Consider the following 13,954-nt stretch of genomic DNA (forward strand, 5'->3'; position numbering starts at 1 on the left):
GATGGGGATGACTTAGATGCAGAGGAGAATCTGACTCACAAAAATCTTTGAATTGGACAGACTTTTCAGAGGTCACTGAGGCCAGTCCCCTGTTTCCAGGGTCAGGCAGGTTGGAAGCCATTTACACCTCAAAGATGACTGTGAAAGAATAATCCACAAGTCTCCTCACCAAGCAGAAGTTCTTTCTCTGATGGGAGCTACCAAGTCTCTTTCAAGCTAATTGAAATTATAATAGACATTGTGCTTTGCTTAATGACTATATATTTCCTACAGCTACCCCAATACATAAGACATTATCCCCTTTTTAAATAGTTATTTATTTGGCTGTGCCAGGTCTTAGTTGTGTGCAGCAGTCAAGATCTTTAGTTGTAGAATGTGGGTTCCAGTTCCCTGACCAGGGATCGAACCCAGACCTCCAGCATGGGGAGCACAGAGTCTTAGCCATTGGACCACCAGGAAGTCCCATTCCCATTTTTAAAATGAAAAAACCAAGTCTTAAATAGATGAGGGACCTTGGTCAAGGTTATGCTGCAATATCATGGAGCAAAGAGAGTGCAGAATTTATTCCAATGAGGAACTGGGCAGTGGCGGGAGGTGGGGGGTCGTTGTTCAGGAACAGCTGAGCTGAGCCTTGATGGCTGAGTGAGGCTTTTCCTGGCAGAGAAGTGAAGAGGGCACTGCGGGCAGAGGGATCAGCTTGAGCAGACATCCAAGTGAGAGACTCTGCCCCAAAGGCTATTTACAATGAATAATTACAATTACAGTGACAGCTAACATTGATTAAGTGCTTACTCTGCACCAGGAATGGTGTTAAGCACTTACGTGCATCACCTCTATGAGCTGGACACTACCATTAACCCCATTCTGCAGAAGAGAGATGAAGTGACTCATCCAAGATCACAGCTTGAAAACAGCAAAACCAGCTTTCAAGCTGCAGTCTGCCTGATTCCAAGGCTCCTTGAGGTTCCTGGTGGTTTAGGCACTGTCTGTGCTCTACAGAGAAACCACAGAGCTGAAAAAGACTTCTGTCCACATGCTAGGACTGTCCTGAGAGCTCCTAGTCTGTTCCTGCCCCAAGTGCTCTCAGGGCTTAGGGGAACCCATCAGGGTTGAAGGGAGATAATCTAGAAGCTGACTGCCTAATAAAGATAAAGTTTCCTAATAAACTCGCAATCCTGCAGTAATGGGTTTGACTTTTAAAAGGCAGGTAAAAATCCCAGTGGAGGGACAGACCTTTCCCATCAACTCCTTAATCAGAATTACTGTGGAAGAGCCATCTCTTACAGGTAGTACAGCTGGATGCCTGGGCTGGCATTGAGAAATGGTCACTACCAGGTAAAGTCAGAAGGCTGGTCTCTCCAGAGATCCCTCTCTCCCACAGGAAATCCTGTCAGAAAGGAAGGATTAATGGCAAAGGAGGGGCCTGTGGGACAAGCTTTAGTTCAGTCACTCAGTTGTGTCCGACTCTTTGTGAACCCATGGACTGCAGCACACCAGGCTTCCCTGTCCATCACCAACTCCTGGAGCTTACTCAAACTCATGTCCATCAAGTCAGTGATGCTATCCAACCATCTCATCCTCTGTCATCCCCTTCTCCTTCTGCCCTCAATCTTTCCCAGCATCAGGGTCTTTTCCAATGAGTCAGTTTTTTGCATCAGGTGGCCAAAGTATTGGAGTTTCAGCTTCAGCATCAGCCCTTCCAGTGAATATTCAGGACTGCTTTTCCTTGGGATGGACTGGTTTGATCTCCTTGCAGTCCAAGAGACTCTCAAGAGTCTTCTCCAACACCACAGTTCAAAAGCATCGATTCTTTGGTGCTCAGCTTTCTTTATAGTTCAACTCTCACTTCCATACATGACTACTGGAATTAAAGGAGAATGAATGGGAAGGGTGTGATGTGAGAACTTGCTGATGATTGGTGCGGGAGCTTCAGAGGCAGAGTCTTCTAAGAACTTTCTGTTGATTGGTGGAGTTGCAATGGACCAACCTGTCCATTAATTCTGCCACCATCATCTTCGTCATCATCATCATCACTATCATCACCAACATGTTCATCAAATAACATATGTTGAGCCTTTGTTATGTGTCTGGAAAACGTGCTAAGCATTTTACAACAGTCTAAGGAGACAGGTAATATTAACATACCCATGGACATTTGCCATCCTCAGTTGGGAAAACTAAGGTTTGATAATACTAAGTCACTTCCTCTGGGTCAACACAGCCTAGGAGCAGCAAAGCAGAGCTTCAAACCCATGTCCCTTTGACTCCAGACAATGCAGTACTTAACTATTGTTTTGTATTTAGTAGTTTGTTAGAGGAATACATGGTCTGGGTCTGTCTTCGATGGAATTCCCAGGATATTAAGCCTGAGACAGCAATTTGGATGCACAGACTTATTGACGGTATACTTTTAGAAGAAAGGGGGTAAGGAAGCAAGCTAGGCAGCACAGAACACTAAGACACGGTGTAGTTTCAGCTGGAATCTGCCCTTCGCCTGATCCCACAGGGAGCTCTGGAGGGTTAATAGCATTGCCTTGCTGCAAGGGAGACAGTTGTTTGTACTCCTAAGCCAGTCACTGGCTGTGGGATGCCCTGCCTCCCCCCAAGGATGGACATAACCTTCTTGGAAGGGGTGCTCATGAGATATTTGCAGCGAACCCCCTCACCATCTAAGATCTGACCAAGCGCTCTCACTACAGCTACAGAAGGACTGATTGGTGGTCCTTGGTCAGCCCCTAACGCACTAAGTGTCCTTGAGTGTACTGCTGGCCCCCCTCTGGACCCCAGCTTCTCCTGGGTAAAGTTCCAAAAACTGGTTTAGCCCTGACAAGTTCTGGCTCTGTGGTCTAGCAAAACAGTCACTGCCCTGGGTCTGCAATCTCTGTTTCTGTAACCCGGGAGGAGAGATGGGGCCCCTCGGGTAGTTCCAACAGTGTAAGGTGAGGTGTCTGACAGCTTCCCCCACAGAAGCTCTTTATCTCACTTCTCTGCTGTGTTATTTTAAAACTAACAAGCCCAGACCTCAGGAGCTTGCCGCCTGCAAGATTTGTGGCTTGTCTGCTCAGTCCTCTCTACAGATTTTAGCGGCAGCTTACTTTCTGCTTGTTATGAATTTTCTACCAAATCTCAGCCCCAGGAAGTCAGGGACAGGTGTGTTGTGTGTGTCTGCAGGAACACAGAGTCCTGACTGCACCACACTCTCAGATGTTGCCCCCATTACCACCTCCACCTCTGTCGTTCCAGGTAGTGTCCAGTTGGTTGTCCCAGGAGGACAGGGAGACATCAGTTCACTCCTGGGCCTTTGAGAGAGAAGAGTCAGGACACAGCAGGGAATGCCCCAGTGCAGGGAGGCTCTCCAGGGACACTCAGGGGCTACCCTGACCCCACTGCTCTTCCCTTTCCAAGAATCCCCTGTCTTGGGCTGTTTGGGAAAAGAGGATGGGAATCAGCAGTGAGGCTGGAGAACAGTGTGATCACTCCCTGGTAAAAGTGCTGCCCCATGCCAGAGACTAAGTGCTGAGCACGCACTATGCCGTTTCATCCTCACAACCATCCCGTGAGGTGCCGACAAGCTGTGATTTCACCAGCAAGGGGAAGAGACTTGGGTGAGTACGAGGGGTGGGTACAGGCTGAGTACCCGGCAGAGTCAGTGTAGAAACCTGGCCACCGTGCTCGGCAGCCCTCCCCAAACGGGCAGCTCGCCCCGCTCTCTGCCATCCTGTTTCCTGCCGGCACAGGTGCCACCTCTCCCTACTCAAGACTTCTCTCCTGGGTCACTTTCACCCCACACGAGAGTTTCTTATGTACCTGCCCCATGACTTCCTCTGAAACTGTGAACTCCCGGAGGGAAAGACTCGTGTCTGGATCATCTTGATACTGCGCTTGATCTTAGCCAAAAGGCCGAGAAGCGATCGTCTGGATCATCTTGAAATGACCCTCCACCAGAAGTAAAGTGATGCTTAGCAGATGAGTAAATGAATGACTAATGAATCAGTGAATAAATGAATAGCTAATGAAGAAATAGACGAATGAATGCATAAACAATAAATGAATCACTGTACCTAAAGGAATATATTGGAGGAATCAGACATTTTATGAATATATTTTAAGAGTCAGTCTGCCAGGCTGGGTCACTTCTATCGAGCCATCTTATTATTCTGAAACCCTGCCAGTATAACGCTCTCAGAGCTCACCTATGTCCTGTTTCCCACCTCACTCTAGCCAGGTGCTCCCTGTTACTGCCCAAAAGGTCCAGTCTGCTGGCTTTCAACACCATCTACATGCTAACATCACTCAAGGATGTTTCCCCAGTGCTAATGTCTTCTCTGAACTCCAGTCTTATGTACCCAACTGCCCACCTGCCTTTGCCACATAGAGTGTCTAATCAGCATCTCAAAGTTAACATGTCTAGAACTGAGCTCTGGGGAACCGTTACAGAACACCCCTCGCCTGCAGCTGTCCCCCTCCGCCCCAGTTGTCTGCATCTTCATCCTCCTCATTGCTCAGACGAAAACCCTTGGAGTCACCCATGAGCAAACTTGGTTGTGTGCATGTGTGCTCAGTTGCTCAGTCATGTCCTACTCAATTCCAACTTGAATATGTGTCCAGAATCCGACAGCTTCTCACCACTACCGCATTGATAACACCGGTCCTGGCTCTCATCTTCTCTCATGTGGGCTGTTGCAATAATCTCCCCACAGGTCTTCCTGCATTTATCCCAGCTCCCTGGTCATCCTTGCTTAGCAAGCTGCTAGAGAGACCCTTTAAAACCTAAGTCAGATTACATCGCTTTTCTGCTTAGAACCCTCCAATGGCAAGTCACCTCAGAGAAAAAGCCAAGTCCTAGCAGTAGCCCAGCAGACCATGAGCTGAGACCTCTTCACCCCTTACCCTTGTTCCCTTTGCTCACTCACTTCCAGCCTCAGTGCAGGTAGTGTATTGCAATCTCAGGCTCTTGGCAATGGCTGTGCCCTCTACCTATTTTGCTCTTTTCCAGGCTCACTCCCTCATCATCTTCAAGTCTTGCTCAAATGTCCCCTTCTCCATGAAGCTTTCTTTGTTTTAAAACTGCAGCACCCTCCTAGTAGTAGCATTCCTGGTTTCCCTTATTCTGCTCCTTTTTTTTTTTTTTCAATGCTCTCATTGTCTTCAAATACTCTCCAAAGTTACCACTTATTTCTGCTTATTTTCTGCTCTCCTCCTCCCTCTGCCCATGCCAGGAGAATGCAAGCTCTACCAGGCAGAGATTTTTTTCTGTCTTATTCTCTGCGTGTGTCTCCAGTGCCTGGAACATGCCTTATACATAGTAGGTGCTCAGTAAATATTTGTTGAATCAGTGGCTAGATGAAGAAAAAGGAAACAGTCCCAGATAGCACCTCCTGGGACGTTTTTACTCTCTCAGCTGTTGAACAAAGGCTCCTCCTGCTCCAGGCTGAAGGTTTCCTATTAGGCTGAGGACTTCTGCCCTCTTCTCAGCAGATCTTGCTTGCTTGGTGCTTTCTCTAGCAGTAGTCATAATGGTGCCCGAAAGGGACTCACCTGGCACAATCACTCCCAGGGCAAGAATCTCTAATCAGCAATTCACCCTCCCTGGAGCAATGCAAACCCTGTCTGCAGTTTCAGCTTGATGGAAAGGTCTTGAAGGTGCCCTGGGCCAGAGCGAGAGGTGTTTGCCTTGCCCATAGTGACACAGCTTGATAGAACCAAGGTTTGAACCCAGGTCAGTAGAACTGCAGAACCTCTGCACTTGCCCAACATCACCAAGTAACCCTTTACAATGTGTTCAAGTGAGACACAACATTTTGGATTCCAGCCAGTTCCCAAGTTTGAGGCGCCTGCATTTCAGACAGCCCCAAGAAACCAATCCAGTCCCCCTCTCAGCACTTTGAACCCTCTCTAGGCAAGTAGGCAATTGACAGGCCAGCCTGTGAAAGAAGTGATAGGGTGGATTGGGGCTGGATTGGAGGGCAGCAGCGGACTGTGCTTTGTGATGAGAGTTCAAAACCCAGATAGGTTGGGGGCCTGACCTGCTCAGCTGAGCTGGGTAAGAAGTACTGAGCTTATTTTTCTCCATATGGTTCTTTCATCTTTTGACCTGAACTTGGGAACTGGACAATTTTAGATGTACAGCAGGGCTTACCATGCACACATACATATGTTCACACACTCTCAGCCCCAAGAACTGAACTAAACCATTCTCATCAATTACCTGAGGACAGAGAGTGCTAGAGGGCTGGACTTGGACTCAGGATCAAGTCTAAATCCTTTATAAAGTCTACAACCTGGCTACTCAAAGTGTGGTCTGTGGAGCAATAGCATCACCTGGGGATCTTGATAGAATGCAGATGCTGAATCAGTAGGTCTGGGTTAGGGCCTGAGCTTCAACATTTCTAACAAATTCACACGCACGTGAAGGCGTGAGAAGCAGCTGTCCACACGGCCCTGAAGACTCTAGCCCTGTCTGCCTCCTTAGTCTCAGCTCCTGTATTTTTTCTGCTCTCCCACATTCACTTCAGCATTATTTACAGTAGCCAAGACATTGAAACAACCTAAGTTTCCATCACCAGATGAATGGATAAAGACAATGTGACAATAGATATATCATATCTATTAATATATCTAATAGATAAAATGGAATTCATTCATAAAAAGGAAGGGAGCCCTGCCATTTGCAACAACATGGATATACCTTGAGGGCATTATGCTAAGTGAAATAAGTCAGCCTCAACTATTCCATTCTCCACCCCAACTATCTCTTCCAACTACTGCTTCCTCTGCAGTTCTGTGAAGTCCATTGCTGTGGCTCTGTACTTGGCCTTTGCACCTAACCAATTCCCATACATCTTTTAGGAAACTTTTCCCATGCTGGATTAGGTGCTGTCTCTGTGGTCCTCTGAGCTTCTCTCCATTGGAGAACTTGCCACATTGTAATCCCCAACTGAGGAATCAACGTTCCTCTTCCAGGTTGGAAACTCCTTGAGGACACAAATAAGTCTTAGTTACTTTGGAGTCCTTAAAATCTAATACCAACTAGGTGTTTAGTAAACAGCTGCTGAATAAGTGAATGAAATGATGAGGGAAATGCCAGCCTCATAAAACTTCTTTGCTTTTTCATTCAGTTCCTGAAGCTGAGCATTGTGGTCCATGCATCCAAATGATGTTTCCTACGGTGGTTCTCTGGAATCCCCAGTCTTCCCCCAAGTTCCTGTGCTTTTTTTCCAACTATGAGATCAAAACTCAAAAGAGTCACAGCTCGTGCAAATTATCCCCAACAAGGCTTAATTAACCTTGAAAGGGACTTGGTACCAAGACCTCAGGCCAGGATAGTAATAGGACCCAAACCAAAGTTCCAGGAGCCAAGGCACAAATTAGCCAAATCCATCTTGCCCAAGAGCTAGCTTAGTCCCATAATAAGACTCAGGCTCTCTGTTGGACTCATGAGCTGAGGGTCTTGCACCATCATTCTCTACTGAAACAAGGAGACGGTAGGTTTCTGGCTCAGTGCAGAGACAAGGGCAGGTCATTCACAACTCTGGAGGCAAATATAGAACAAGAACCTGGGCATGAACCTTGGATGAGAAGCAACTGCCTTTGCCTCCCCAGGTCTCAGTGTCTTCATCTGAGTAATGGGTATAAGTTCATCAAACTGAGCACCTTACTGAGAGCCTTGTCAGCATCCGTTGAGACACTGGATTTGCAAGTGTTCTACACCCCGGGAGAAGCTATTGGTGGGCTGGGGAAAATAAGTGTCAGGGATGTCCTGAATCTAATGGCCAAGTGCCCTTTCTATTTATGGAATATAAGATGCAGGCCAAACCTTAAGATGCATCAACTTCTCCAAACCCATGAAACAAGTCCCTGTCTTACAGGAAAATTACTAACATTCACCTTGTGCCCCCACTTATTATTTCCTTATGTTTTCAGAGTGTTTTCCAGATTGCTCTCCTTTTTTTCTCAGCTGATTCTCATAAACAAGCAGGGTGACTGGTATTCTTGCTGTCCCTGGGTCTCAGTTTCTCTGTCTGTATAGTGGGCGTCCAGAAAACTTAAGATCATGGCATCCGGTCCCATCACTTCATGGCAAATAAATGGGGAAACAATGGAAACAGTGACAGACTTTATTTTCTTGGGCTCCAAAATCACTGCAGATGGTGACTGCAGCCGTGAAATTAAAAGACGCTTGCTCCTTGGAAGAAAAGCTGTGACCAACCTAAACAGCATATTAAAAAGCAGAGACATTACTTTGCCAACAAAGGTCCATCTAGTCAAAGCTGTGGTTTTTCCAGTAGTCATGTATGAATGTGAGAGTTGGACTATAAAGAAAGCTAAGCACTGAAGAAGTGATGCTTTTGCACTGTGATGTTGGAGAAGACTCTTGAGAGTCCCTTGGACTGCAAGGAGATCAAATCAGTCCATCCTAAAGGAAATCAGTCCTTTCCTTTAAAACCAAGGAATATTCATTGGAAGGACTGATGCTGAAGCTGAACTCCAATACTTTGGCCACCTGATGTGAAGAACTGACTTATTGGAAAAGACCCTGATGCTGGGAAAGATTGAAGGCAGGAGGAGAGGGGGACAACAGAGGATGAGGTGGTTGGATGGCATCACTGACTTGATGAACATGAGTTTGAGCAAGCTCCAGGAGTTGATGATGGACAGGGAAGCCTGGTGTGCTGCAGTCCATGGGGTCGCAAAGAGTCAGACCCGATGAGCAGCTGAACTGAACTGAGAGTGGGCATGGCCATGCCTGCTCCTGGGTTTCTTTGGAAGCTTAAATGAGACAATGCATGAGAAAAGCTTAGCTTGGCGTCTGGCACAGAGTAGGTGCTTGATAAATGCCTGCTGTAATTATGATCAAAGGATATGGAAAAGGGACTTCCCTGATGGTCCAGTGGTTGAGAGTTCACCTTACAATGCAGGGTGTGTGAGTCAGGGGAACTAAGATCCTACATGCCGAGCAGCAACTAAGCATGTGTGCCACAATTATAGAAGCCTGTGTGCCACAACAAAGAGCCCACATGTCACAACTAAGACCCGATGCAGCCAAATAAATAAAGAACATGAAAAGAGCACTGGACTAGGAGTCAAAAGGCCACATAGTTCAATCCAGAGTTCTAACATCTGTCTCCATGTAGCCTTGGGTAAGGCTCCTTGTTTTTTGGGACCTCAGTTTCCTCATTCTGCACAGAGATAAGTGGAGGCCGGGGTTCTCACTTCCCTCCAACGTTGTTTGTGTCTGATTCCCCAAATAGTGTTTAACTCAAACTAGCACTCAAGGCTCCCAACCAGGCTGAGTGAGCACTTTGGTGGAGTCACGAGCTTTGATGGGGGAGGCAGCTCAGGAGACTTTTGCAGAAAGTTCAGCCCTCTTGTCGGAGGCTGGGAATCTGCTGGTTGCCATGACTACAGAGAGCAGCATCTAAGCTCTAGGTCGCTGATTAGCAGGAACCGAGCAGGGAGGCCTTGAGGAATTCAGCACTCATGGCTCCCTCCCTCCTTCTGTGAAGCGGAGTGCGCCAGCCCTTGACTTCACTGTTTTAGCTGTCCCCTGAAGATCTTGCCTTCTTTTAAGTATTTTTTTTAATGCAACATCAAAGGGCCGTGTGGTAAAAACAAGGCAGCTGCCGCTACTCCTCAGCAACGATGGGACATAGGATTTTTCTTAAAGCCCTGCAAGGATGCAAAGCTGGAAGCAAGGAAGGAAGATGGGTGGGGCTAAGGGGGTGGGGGTGCCATGGCTGAGGTCTGAGTACTGTGAAGTGCTGTGTGGCCTCAGACAGGTCCTTCTCCCTGGACCTCTGCTAATTTAAATGCAAGGAGAAGTTGCATCTGATCTATGGTTCTCACATGAGATCAGTCATCAGAATTTATTTGTAAATTCCTTCCTTCCTTCATTCAACAAATGTTTCTTGAGCAGGAAGGCATGCTATGCCATGCACTAGATCCTTAGGGACCCAGTGGTGTGAAAAGAGACTAGTTGCCACTCTCAGGAAGCTCACATTCTAGTCCAGAAGACAATTAGCAAATAAACATTGAAAATGGTCATTTCAGATCTTCATAGTAATGAGTACTCTGGAGGAGGGAAGGTACAACAAGACTGTGATGGAGGCAGCTGACAAGAAGGGCATGATTGCTTAAAGAAGTCAGGGAGGGCTTCCCTGAGGAGGTGACATTTGAGTGAAAGGAAGGAGCTGGAAGAACAGCATACCAGGTGGAGGCAACAGAAAGAGCAAAGGCCCTGGTTAAGGGACCTGTTCCATATGAAGAGTGGCAAGAAGGCCACGTGGCCGGAGCAGAGTAAGGGAGAGGTGGGGGGTAGAAAATGGCGTCTAGAGTAGGAGAGAGGCCAGATCAGTCAGAGCTTTTTAATCCCAGTGATCACTTTGGATGTGTTGACCCAGTAGAAGGCAGAATTACCTGGGATGTTTCTTTAAGATACAGGTCCCCACATTTCATCCTTGGACAGGTCTGATTTATTATGGCTACGATGGGACCTAGGAATCTGTATTTTCAAAAGCTCCTTGGGCGCCTCTGAAACTGTGCCAAGTTTAGCAAAGCCTGGACTACATGCTCCCTGAGTCTCCTTCAGTTTTAAAAAAGCTAAGAGGCAAAGTGCTAGAACACATTGAAAAAAATCTTTAATATTATATGAGGAAGGAATCCTTTCTTCTTTCCCTCACCACTCCCTGTCAACCTGATAGAATTAATTCTATTCTTCTTTGTTTTGTAATCCCATGTGAAGTACCCAACACCAGGAATGGGAGACCAATGCTATTGGAAAAAAAAAAAATATTACCACGTCAGGGAGTGTCAAGTTATAAACTGCAACAACTCCTTTACCTCTACTCATCAAACCGTTGTCAGGGATTCCCTATCCCTAATTCTGAACCATGCTGCTGGTAGCGATGGATGAGGCATTGTCCCCGCCCTTAGCCTTGTCCCCCAGTGCCTGGCAATAGCACCCACCAGCTTTCCCCACACTGGAGATAACCCATGCCTCTATTAGCACAAGTCACTGATACCTTCCCCCAATGCCAGCACTATTTGTCGTTCACTGCCAAACTCGTCACATCAACGCTCAGTTTCTGCCTAGGACAAGGTTGCCTCAGGCACATATTTGTGTCTTGGTTTCCTATAATGCTCCAGAAAGCCCCAAATTCCATTCTTCTATGTGTGTCCAACTCAAGACTCTCTTGGGAAATACACATGCATTGATAAGCACACTGATCATTTTTCTAAGGGAAATATGAGGAATAAAAGAAAAGGCGTTGATTGAGCCATGTGAGTAGACAGAGGTATTGGCTGGGTTATTTCCACCAACTGTTACCATGAAGGGATTAGCTCAAGGCATCTCAAAAAGCTCTTTATAATTTTTTGAAACAGATGAATGTTCTCTTTAGTCAATGCCTTTGCCCTTTCATTTATTCACTGAACAAATATTGCTGATTGTTTATCCCACATTTAACCAGCAGCCAAGGATGCTAGTTCTGCTTTCAAAATATAGCAGAATCTAATCACATCTCATCACCTCCATTGCTGCCACCCTTCTCTGGGCCTGGTCTATTGCAATGGTCTCTCTGTCTCTGTCCTTCCGTCTCTTTCTTTGAGTGTCCTGAGCTCAGGGAGTGAACCTTCTGAACATCACCCATCTCAGCCACAGGGGACCCAAAGTTTTTCCCATGGCCTATAAAGACCTCATCTCTGATCTCTCCTCTTATCATTCCTACCCCTGCTTGCTGTTTCTTGTGTATGCCAAGTGTCTTTGAACTTGATATTCCTTCTGCCTGGAACATACTGCTTACAGATACCTGTGTAGAAGTTACATATTACTGAGCAACAAAATACCCCAAATTTTTGTGCCTTAGAACAACAATTAACAGTTAAGTTGCAGTTTCCTTGAGTTAGAAGTTTGGCTGGGTGACTGGGTCACTACCTCTCAGACATTAGCCATGCCTGCTGTCTCATCTGATGGCTTGACGGGGCTGGAAGACTCACTTCCAAGGTGATTCACTCACATGGCTGGTTGCGCTGGCTGTTGGCAGGAAGTCTCGGTTCTTTGTCACATGGATGTCTCCACAGGGCTGCTGAGTGTCCTCACTACATGGCGGCCAACTTCCCTCAAAGTGATCAGTCCAAGAGGAAGAGGCAGAAGTTACCTTCATGACCTAGTCTTGAAAGTCACACATCATCACTTTTACTTCATTCTGTTCATTCAACTTGAGTCACTAGCCCATCCAGTATCCTAGGGGAGGGAGATTAGGCTCCCTAATTGATGGTATGAATGTCAAAAATTTGTGAACACATTTTAAAGTCAACACAAACTGCAAGGTTAGTCCCTGGTCATTCAAGTCTCCACCCTCGTTACTTCCTAAGAAAGGCCCTCCATGATTATTTTGCTGTTGTTGTTGTTTAGTTGTTAAGTCATGTCCCAATCTTCTGTGACCTGTTGGACTGTAGCCTGCCAGGTTCCTCTGTCCATGGGATTTCCCAGGCAAGAATACTAGAGCAGGTTGTCATTTCCTATGCCAGGGGATCTTCCCAAACCAGGGGTTGAACCCACATCTCCTGCTTTGGCAAGCAGACTCTCCCAATGAGTCACCAGGGAAGTTCCCTCCATGATTACCCAATATGAAGTAACAGTCACCCCTCTCACTTTTCTAGGCCCTTTACACTGATTTATTCTCTCTATAATTTATTACTGATGAATAAGCCATATTATTACTTGCTTGTGCATTTATTACCTGCTTTTCCATGTATAATCCAAACTCCACAATCTCTGGGAACACCTGTGTCTTGTTCACTACATCCCCACACTTAAAACTGGCCTGGAGACACTGCAGGCACTCAGGGAATCAGAGTCAATGAATTTTAGGTTAGCCTCAGCTGGGACAAGAATGGCAAGAGGCAAACCTTGCTGGGGGCTGGGCAGAAATTGCAAGCTTTGAGTTGTCTGAAAAGAGCCAGGACAGCATTCCACACAGATAGACCGGAGGGAACAAAGATGTGGAAATGGAACCCTCACCATGGGGGAAGTGGGGCAGGGAAGTATACGGAAAAGTGGAGTTCTGGAAGCATGGAAATGATAGTGAGAAGGGCTGGGTAGACCCCGCTAGAATCTCCATCCTTCCTGGGCTTGGAGCATCTCCCAGCTCTGCTTCTAAAGATACACTGATAAGCGGCTGACAGAGATGGATGTGTTTTGCTGCCCTCCCTTCAATATTGACCAGGCTTGGCCTGTGCTCTTGGCAGCCCCAAGGAGCAGGGGGGCTTATCAGATACATTTATCCTGAGTCATAAAACCAATCTTGATGCAATGGCTGCAGAAGCTCGATGCAGGAGAGATGCTAATACCTTTGATCAGTGCTTGACCTGGGATCTGCAGGCAGGGCAGGCAGGCAGGGAGGGCAGCAATCATGCTTGCTGGATGTTGCTAGATCCACCTGTGGCTCTCAGACTCCTGACTCTTCCTGGTTAGGAGCCAAGAGATTTGAGTGACAACCCTTTCAGAAACTGAGTAACTAGGCAGTTTCTTTTCTTTCTCTGGGACTCAGAGAAGGAGGTGGGACACAGATCATCTTCCTGTGCAGTTTGGACCTCATCTCAGAGGCAGAGGGGAGGACTTCGGGCCTTCATTGGAACTGCTGTCCCAAGTGGGTGAGCTCACACCTCCTAAGGACACCAGATAGGAGGCTTGGTTCACAGAGAAGTAAAGGAAAATGGAAATGACATATTTTAGGCCTTTCATGTTTGCTTATATTATCTTATCTTCACAACAACTCAATGATATATGGACTGATATTATCCTCTATTTTATAGCTGAGTAAATTGCAACTCAGAGAGGTTGAGCGACTGATCCAAGGTTCTATAGTTACTAAATGGTGAAGATAGTGTTTGAATTAAGATATCTCTGTGCCACACACAGATAAGATAGAAAAATGGGATAGAAATGGCAAAA

At 46.5% G+C, this 13,954-nt stretch overlaps 1 protein-coding gene across 2 annotated transcripts in view; it reads left to right on the forward strand.

The window, feature by feature from the left end:
• The window catches only part of SRRM4 (serine/arginine repetitive matrix 4), a 169,964-nt gene that overhangs the window by 107,499 nt on the left and 48,511 nt on the right, over positions 1-13,954 (forward strand). The window lies entirely within an intron of this gene.

Source organism: Cervus canadensis, chromosome 1 (assembly GCF_019320065.1).
Source record: "Cervus canadensis isolate Bull #8, Minnesota chromosome 1, ASM1932006v1, whole genome shotgun sequence".
Lineage (NCBI taxonomy): Eukaryota > Metazoa > Chordata > Mammalia > Artiodactyla > Cervidae > Cervus > Cervus canadensis.